The following is an 8,577-nucleotide window of genomic DNA, read 5'->3' on the forward strand; positions in this document are numbered from 1 at the left end:
GGGGGGGGGCAGAGGGAGACTGAGGGACAAGCAGACTCCCCGCTGAGCAGGGAGCCTGATGTGACTTGAGCTCGATCCCAGGACCCTGAGATCATGACCTGAGCCAAAGTCAACCGCTTAACTGACTGAGCCACCAGGCGCCCCGACATTGTCTTAATTTGATGTAGTATTTAAACATCTTCATCTCCAAGTCCTTTCTTCCAGAGACCCAAGCCCTTCCTCGTATAAAAATTCTGGGGCTACCTCTGCTGGGGAGCCCCTAAAGATTGAACACTTTCTAAAATAGAATGAGTTCCATTCGGAGAGAATACTTTCTTGAAAAGCAAACATCGGAATGGCACACTGAGCTCTGGCCTGGCTTCCAACAGCTTTTGGGCATTAGCTCTATAACTCGTGCCATTTATCTTAGGCTCCAGGAATGCCAGGACGTTGCCATACCTTGCGCTTTTAAGGTGGAACTGGCGATTGTGGGGACATGGACAGATGTTTCTAAATTGGCCATGCTCAGAGAATTCTTGCTCTTTTCCCCAGGCAGGATTTAAAGCCATTTTTAAAAAGATTTTATTTATTTATTTGAGAGAGAGAGCATGAGCATGGGGGAGGGGAAGGGGCAGAGGGAGAGGGAGAAGCAGACTCCCAGCTGAGCAAGGAGCCTGATACAGGGCTCGATCCCAGGTCCCCAGGATCACGACCTGAGCCAAAGGTAGATGCTTCACTGACTGAGCCACCTAGGTGCCCCTTAAAGCAAATTTTTAAAAATTAAAAACAGACAAACAAACAAGGACACTCCAGTGGCTAGGTTAAGAAGAACTTGACGCAACAGCTGTTTCTAGCAGCTTTCTAGAGCAGGTGTTCAAGAAACAGAGGTGAAAAGTGCAGTTCCTCGCCCTCAAGGGGCAGGTGGCCTTGGGGGTACAACAGACACAAAACAAGCAATTAAAATACGGGCTAGCCTCAGCCAGTGCCTGTCAGAGTTTAATCTGCCCATGAATCACCTGAGTGCTTCTTAAAATGTAGATTCTGAGCAGATTTGGGACACAGCCTGAGATCTATGTTTCTCACAATCCAGAGGCTGCCGCTGCTTCAGAATTTTGACTGGCAAAGGACCAGACATTGAAAGCATGGGCTGTGGAGCCTGAGCTCCCTGGGTTCAAATCCTGGCTCCTCCACTTACTAGCTGAGTGAGCTTGGAGAAGCTTCTTCTCCTCTCTGAACCTCTGTTTTTTCATCTGTATAATGAGGATAATCATTCCTACCTCATGGTGTTGTGTCAGCATCAAATGGTATAATTCAGGTTAAGCCCTCAGCCCAGAGTAAACGCTCAACAAATGGTGTAGCCGTCATTGGGATAGGCTATGAAGAGCTATTTTAGAATTCTGAAGTTAGTGCTGTGGGCATTCAAGGAAAGCTTCATGGAGGTGGGGTCATTTGAGCTGAGTCAGGCAGAATGGGAAGAAGTATTGGGGAACAGCAGGAGCAGGTGTCTTACAACTGGCAGCGTGCTAGGCATAATTGTTCTCGTGTCAAGATTTGGTATGATGTGGGGTTGGCAGAGACTCAGCTCTTCTAACTCCTTCTGCTTCTTATTCCTGTTATCATCCTTGCTGTGGAAGGGACATGTGTGGGGATCTGCATGGAGCTGCTCTATGCAATATGCTTGTCACTAGGCACATATGTCTAGTCAACACTTGAAAAGTGCCTAGTACCACATGTTGAAATGACAGTACGTTGGATATACTGGGTTAAAGAAAACATGTAAATATATCAGGAAATTATGTCATAAAATACAGTATATTATTAAAATTAATTTCATGGTTTCTCTTCACCTTTTCAAAAACGTGGCTAGTAGAAGATTTAAGATTAAATATGTGGTTTACATTATGATTCTATTGGCCAGCACCTGCTGGGAGCCACCGGTCAGGTTCCCTTGCCGAGGCTAAGGCAGAGAAATAGGGAGTTCCAACCTGGAGTCCTATGCCAGGGTCTGCTTCTGGTGGCTGGAGCAGCTAGGAGAGCAGGCATGGAATGGAAGTGAGGGCTGGGTTTGAGGAAAGTAAGAAGATCCATCACTGTCTCAGCAGACGTTCTTACGAGCGCTGTGTATCTGTTAGCTACCGCTGCGTAATAAACCACCCCCAAAACGTAGTCACCTGAAACCACAATCATGCTTACGTGTCTGTGGGTCATCTGGGAAATTTGTCGATCTAGACGGGGCTGGGTAGATTTTGACTGTGTCTCTTCATGGGCCTCGAATTTAATTGGTCCATGATGGGGTTAGCAGCCAATACATGGTAAAAGCTCCCGGGTGATCCTAATACAGCCAGGATGGACAATCATTGATTCAGACCCCAAAGCAGTGCTTCTCAAATTTGAGCGTGCATCGGAACCCCTGGAGAGCTTATCAGAATAGAAATTGCTGGGCCTCACCCCCTATGCTTTCCCATTCAGAAGCTTTGGGTTAGGCCCTAAGAGTTTGCATTTCTCTACAAGTTCCCTGGTGATGCTGATGTTCTGGTCTGGGGACCACACTTTGGGAACTACTGAGCAGGAAGAAAACAGTTATGAGGTCATGGTGAGTGGGGATTCCTACCAGACAGGATGGGGAAGTAGAACCTCAGTCTAGGCTGGGGGGAGGAGGGGAGAGAGAGGAAGTGAGGTAAGAGATCAGATTTAAAAGTCCTCACCCTTACTTCTTGGAGGAAGTAGCAAAGGACAGTGGGTTGTAGCAATCTCCGGCACAGTTCTGGGGAAACTGAGAGAGTTGGAGGTGGTATTCAGTTGAGCATAACACAGCCTAGAGAGATTGCAGATCTCTGAGAGAAGCCCGCTTTGGCATGGCACAGCATCAGTGCGGCCTGGGAATGGTAGATTAACCAAGACTGAGGGAAGATCTAGGGTGAGGGTGGCCCTGAGGGCAGCCTCCCAGACCTGGCTGCTGTAGAAAAATCCTGCAGGGTCTACAACAATCCCCACCCCTACCTTCCCAGGGTTGGGCCGGTTGCAAAGGTTACTGTGGGTCGTTAGAAGTCTGGGGTTGGGAAAAAGCAAAAGCAATCACAGGGACACAAGCAGGACCCATTATCATTGGGAATGGGTTCCAGCATGAAATCCAGGAACCAACACAGTCCAGACCAGCACAGACCTGCCTGCCACTCCTCAGTGAAAAGCAGCAAGAACAGAAGCCCACATGCAAAGCAGGGCCAGGACTAAGGTCAGGCGAGGGAGGTACGTTGGACACAAAATTTCAGGGTAGTGCAAATGCAGGGTCAGCATTCCCCCTAGCCCCAGTGCCCACGTAAAGACAAGAGGAATGAAACTCCCCTACATTGAGGTCCCACCCTGTTGTGGGGATTCTGACACGTTCCCTGCATCCATCATGGAAAACGCTCAGGGCTGGGGACACCCCTTGAACTGATGGAAAGGGTTCTAGTCACTCTGTTTCCTGGAAAAAGACTATTTGGGATCAGAAGAGACTAGGTTATCATTAATGGGTAAAGTTTCCTGAACTAGAAAGGGATTGTCAGATCCAGATAGAAGAATGGAAGGAACCACAGAAACTTCCTTGATTTGCATGACTGAATCATAGTGTCAAGTTTGCTATGGGGTATTTCACGGTTGGCATACATGGCATCAAAAGTTTTAACAAATTAAGGTTTGTCTGAGACAAGAAAGGGTTTGAGCCTCGTAAGAACTTGGCTGGGTGGGAGGCTTAGATGTGTTATAGAGATCCCGTTAAGACAGAGGAGCCCGGCAATGGGTGGGTAGACGCCTCTCTCTGAGAACCTGGCTGAACCTACAGAGGGAGGGCAGGTCTGGAATTGAGGACCAGTCCCACCCAGTAATTACATTGTTACTTACTCTGCAGCGTTTACTTTGGAGAGGGAGGGGGCCTGACGGGCAGGGACACTCTCTGGGTCATTCCAGATCCAGGGAAAAGCCTAGACTTCAGTGCTGAACTTACCCCCCTACAAGGGGGCACACGTTTGGGTGTCTGAGACCCTGGTGAGGCACCTGATCCCCTTCTCAGGGAAGTCTGTGGCTCTGGTGGTCGGGGAGGCCACATGTGGTCCCCCGGAGAGTGAAGTCAGCAGAGCCACAAAGAGGATCCACTGTTAACCTGGGTGTGACAGGCAGGAGATACTTCCCCTTCCTAATGGCTGACCTCACTTTTTAAATTCAGCTCCCCCTGTGTGACCCCTCCCCTTCTCCAGTTTTCCCTGCACTGTGTGCATTTCCCTCTGCAAGACAGGAGGAAGTCTGGGTTAGGGAAGGCTTTGCGTGCCAGAGAGGGGGTTGCTATTTATCCTGCAGGCAGTGGGGGCCATGGAAGGCTTCTGAGCTGGGCACTGGCATGCCTAGTGTTTTCCATACCCTTACTCTGGACAATGCCTGGCTTATAGAAACGTGCTCGATACACTTGGTAGGATAAATGATCTTTGCAGTGTTTTAGGGGGAACTTTAGCTCAGCCTCCTTCTCCACTTCCCTAAAGCAAAATCCAACCCACCCTTCCACTGCAGGATGCTTGGCATTTATTTCTAATAAATGCATTTGATTTTTTCCAGGAAGATTAGCAGTTTAGGCTTCACAGATCTTATCTCTGAACCCACAAATACCTAGAACAATGGGTCGTTTAGTAGGGTTTGACATTGGTCCTCACCCAAAGCACTGTGGTTGGCCTGTCTTTGATTTTTTTTCCCCATGATAACCTTCAAAGTTGATCAGGTTTAATGGAATTAGAGCACTGTCAAAGGCACGAATATCCAAAGATAATAATGCCTTCATTCGTCCTGTGTTCAGTCTCCAGGATTCTGTGGGGTCAGAAAGGACTGATCAGGCACTATTTGGTATAACGGAAAGAGCTCACTGTCAGACACCGTTCAGATCCCAGATCTGCCCCTTAGTAGCTGTCTGGCCTGGGACTACTTGCTGAATATCTCTTGGTCTCAGCTTTTTTCTTGAAAAGTGGGTACCGCCTCTGTGTCTGGCTCACAGAGTTGTTGTGAGGATGGTAAAGAAGACACGTGTTCAAGTGTTTAGGGCCGTGCTTGGTCACATAGTAAGGGCTCAATAAACAGAATAGTTACTGAATACCATCCAGCGGCGAAAGCCCTAGTGATTGGGATTCTGCGCGGAAAGCTACTTGATATTTTTAACCCAAGGCCTGGGAAAGATACTGGGCTAATTCTTGACAAGGATGAGAGTAAACACCGTGAGACTCGCTTTAAGGATAAAAAAAAAAAATTTTTTTTTAAGAATAAAACTCTTAAAATAAGAATCTCTTTCTCCTCACAGAGCTCTCCAGCCTCAGAGGTCATTTGGATTTAAGCTTGCAGGGGAAGGTGGTTTTTTGTTTTTTAGCTTTCAATACTGGATAGGAGTGGAGGTGGGGGCGAAGGAGAAGGGGGTGCAGGAGGGACTCAGAGAAGGAGAGGAGGTACTGGAGTCCTCCAGGCGGGACAAGGACAAGGAGGTTTATGTCACAAGGGCTGGCATTAGTGGTCATGGTACAGATCCCGGGCTCGGAAATGTCCTGAGCTTGGTTTGAAGGTCTGTTGCCATTGTTGCCTTGAAATTGTAAATAATTGTGAACAAGGGGCCCCACATTCTCATTTTGCACTGAGCCCTGAGAATCATGCGCGGCCAGCCCCGTATAAGCAGAGGGGTGAGCAGCGGAGGGGGTTCAGTGGATGCCGAACGGCCTGCCCCCATGGGCCATCCAGTGACCATCCCCTTTGGATCATCTCCTTTCCCAGAATCATTCAACACTTGTCAGTCCTTTGAATGAAGAGAGAGGACGTGGATATGGATGGCACTGTCTTTAAGAAGAGAAAGCCTTGCTGCCCCTGATCAGAGTGGATCTGAATATAATCAGGAAGGCCTTTCCCTATGCGCACATGTGAGCCTGTCACCTACGTACTCTGAAGTGCACACTGGCTGCCCTCGCCCATGGGCCATCTGGTCCTGTTAGGATTTTTCCGCACAAGGGGGTAGTATAATGGCTATCTGGTATTTTTGCCTTTCCACCATTCTTACTGCCTCTGTGGGAACTGCCCTTTCCTTTTCCATGGGTTTCCAGTGGGTCTGACCCTCACGGTGTCCTGTCTCCCACCACAGGCACGGTACATGACCCGGGCTGGGCCAGAGTTCTTCATCCCCCCTCACCTCTGTGATGGACCCGCGGTGGCTGTTTAGGAGCTGCCAAAGCTGGAGCTGCCTGCCTCCTCTGATTGCACCGAGATGGAAATGGCAGGTCACCCGGAAATAGACCGATCGAGTATTTCATGCTTCCTTCATCTCCTGTCATCACAACGTAAGATTTTACTCGGCCTGTTCCTCCTCCCCACGTGAATGTTGCTCTGATGCGCACAGATCCCTGGGGCTGGTGCAGTTTACTCAGTGACAGGGTCAGACAACCAAGGGTCTACGAACGTGACCAGAAAACCACTTTATTTTACTTTATTTTTTTAGATTTTAATTACTTATTTGAGAGATGCAGAGATAGTGAGAGGAGCACAAGTGGAGAGGGAGAGGGAGAAGCAGTTTCCCCGCTGAGCAGGGAGCTTGACGTGGGGCTTGATCTCAGGACCCTGGGATCATGACCTGAGCCGAAGGCAGACGCTTAACTGACTGAGCCACCCAGGCGTTCCCAGACAACCACTTTAAAATGTCAGAATGTTATGAACCCTTTTGGGTCTTACTCAGGGCAGAAATAAGGCCTATTTATAACCTTCATTTGTATTAACTGGGACACCAATGGGTATATTCATTGATTTTTTTTTTTAAAGATTTTATTTATTTATTTGAGAGAGAGAGAGCAAAGAGGGAGAGGGAGAAGCAGACTCCCCGCTGAGCAGGAAGCCCCATGCGGGGCTCAATCCCAGGACCCTGGGATCATGACCTAAGCTGGAAGCAGAGGCTTGACTGACTGAGTCACCCATGCGCCCCATCACTGATCTGTCATAGAAACATGTGTCTAAAAAGTGAGGAAACATACAATTCTCAGAGTGAATTTGAGAGGAGTGCCTTTAGACATAGAACAACTAAAACAACAACACCAAAAACAACCTTTTGGCCAGAGAGTTCATTTTATTTTCTTTTTAAAAATAGCTTTGTTGATATGTAATTTACATACCATAAAACTTACCCATTTTGAGCATATAATTCCATGATTTCCAGTAATGTACAGAGTCATGCCACCATCACCACAAAGCAGTTCTAGAACATTTCTGTCACCCCCCCAAAACTCTCTTGTGCCTGTCTGCATCCATTCCGCATTCCTACCTCCAGCCCCAGGCAACCACTACTCTCCTTTCTGTCTCTACAGATTTGCCCTTTCTGGACCTCGCCTATGAATGGAGTCATATATGTGGTTTTTCTTACCTGGCTTCTTTCACTTAGTCAGCTGTTTCCAAGGTTACCCATACTGTGGCATATACGGATGTTCATTTCTCTTTATTGCTGTGAAGTATTCCATGGTATGGCTCTAGTGCATTCGATGCATTCACCCATTGATGGGCGTTGGGATTGTTTCCATTTTGGGGCAATTATGAATAATGCTGCTGTGAAGGATTGCATACAAGTTTCCGTGCAGAGCAATGGCTCTTTCGATGATGTTGAATTCTTCTTCAAGAAGGAAAATCTGAGGGCGATTTAATAATGGGCTGCAAATATCTGAAGAGCTTTAGCAGGGCACTGGTGACCACCTGTTCCCTCTCTCTGCCACAGCTAGAGCAATGGCTCTTTCGATGATGTTGAATTCACTTCACCACAGAGAAACAGGCTCTTTCTTGGAAGAGTACATAGGCCTTCGTGAACCTTGTTTTGAATAATGGATAATGGGTTCAAACTCATCTGCTACCCCAGAGGAGGCAAAATTGTTATAGGGGCTGTCAGAAGGTCTCGGTCCCTATACAGAAGATTTCCCCATGTCTCTCTTAACAAGGTGGGATAAGAACCAGGTGGGACCCATTAGTTCCTCCCTGGATTGATAGACATACGGATGTCTGGAAAAATCTCCTTTCTCTCTGGAGTGGCTCTGCGGAGAAAATGTAAAGTTGGCGCCCACGAGGGTCCCTTGTCCTCTATGTGGAAGGAGACTGTTGGCAAAATCCTTTCATTCATTCAACAATACTGTTGAATGGCTTCCATACGCAAGACTGTTCCAGGTATTAGGGATACGGGTGTGGGAGAAACACACCAAAAAACTACAAAAAACCCTGAACTCATAGAGCTCGCTTCTAGTTGGGGAGACAGACCATTAAAAAAGAGGAAAAATAGAAGATATGTCATATGGTGATATGTATTATGGAGAACATTTAGCAGGGAAGGCAAACGAGTTCCTGGGAGAGGAGAGAGGTTGCTATTTTGAAGAGGAAAGTTGGTGAAGGGAGATCAGATTGAAAAGGTGACATTTGAGCAAAACCCAAAGGAGGTTGTATTATCTAAAGCTATCTAATGAATTGCCGCAGACTTAGCTGCTTGAAATAACACATATTTCTTAGCTGGCTCCTCTGTTTCAGGGTCTCTCTCAAGTCTTTAATCAAGGGGTCAGCTGGGTGGGAGTCTCACCCGAAGGT

General features: G+C 47.5%; 1 long non-coding RNA gene across 1 annotated transcript in view; it reads left to right on the plus strand.

Moving 5' to 3' along the window:
• Positions 1-7,634, plus strand: part of LOC121103779 — an 18,942-nt gene extending 11,308 nt beyond the window's left edge. The window contains exons 3-4 of the long non-coding RNA XR_005836044.1: positions 6,116-6,311; positions 7,326-7,634. This is a non-coding gene — a long non-coding RNA (uncharacterized LOC121103779). The remainder of the gene's footprint in view (positions 1-6,115; positions 6,312-7,325) is intronic.
• Positions 7,635-8,577: the final 943 nt, after the last annotated feature.

The sequence above is a fragment of the Ursus maritimus genome, unplaced genomic scaffold (genome assembly GCF_017311325.1).
Source record: "Ursus maritimus isolate PB19 unplaced genomic scaffold, ASM1731132v1 scaffold_2, whole genome shotgun sequence".
NCBI classification, from domain to species: Eukaryota; Metazoa; Chordata; class Mammalia; order Carnivora; family Ursidae; genus Ursus; species Ursus maritimus.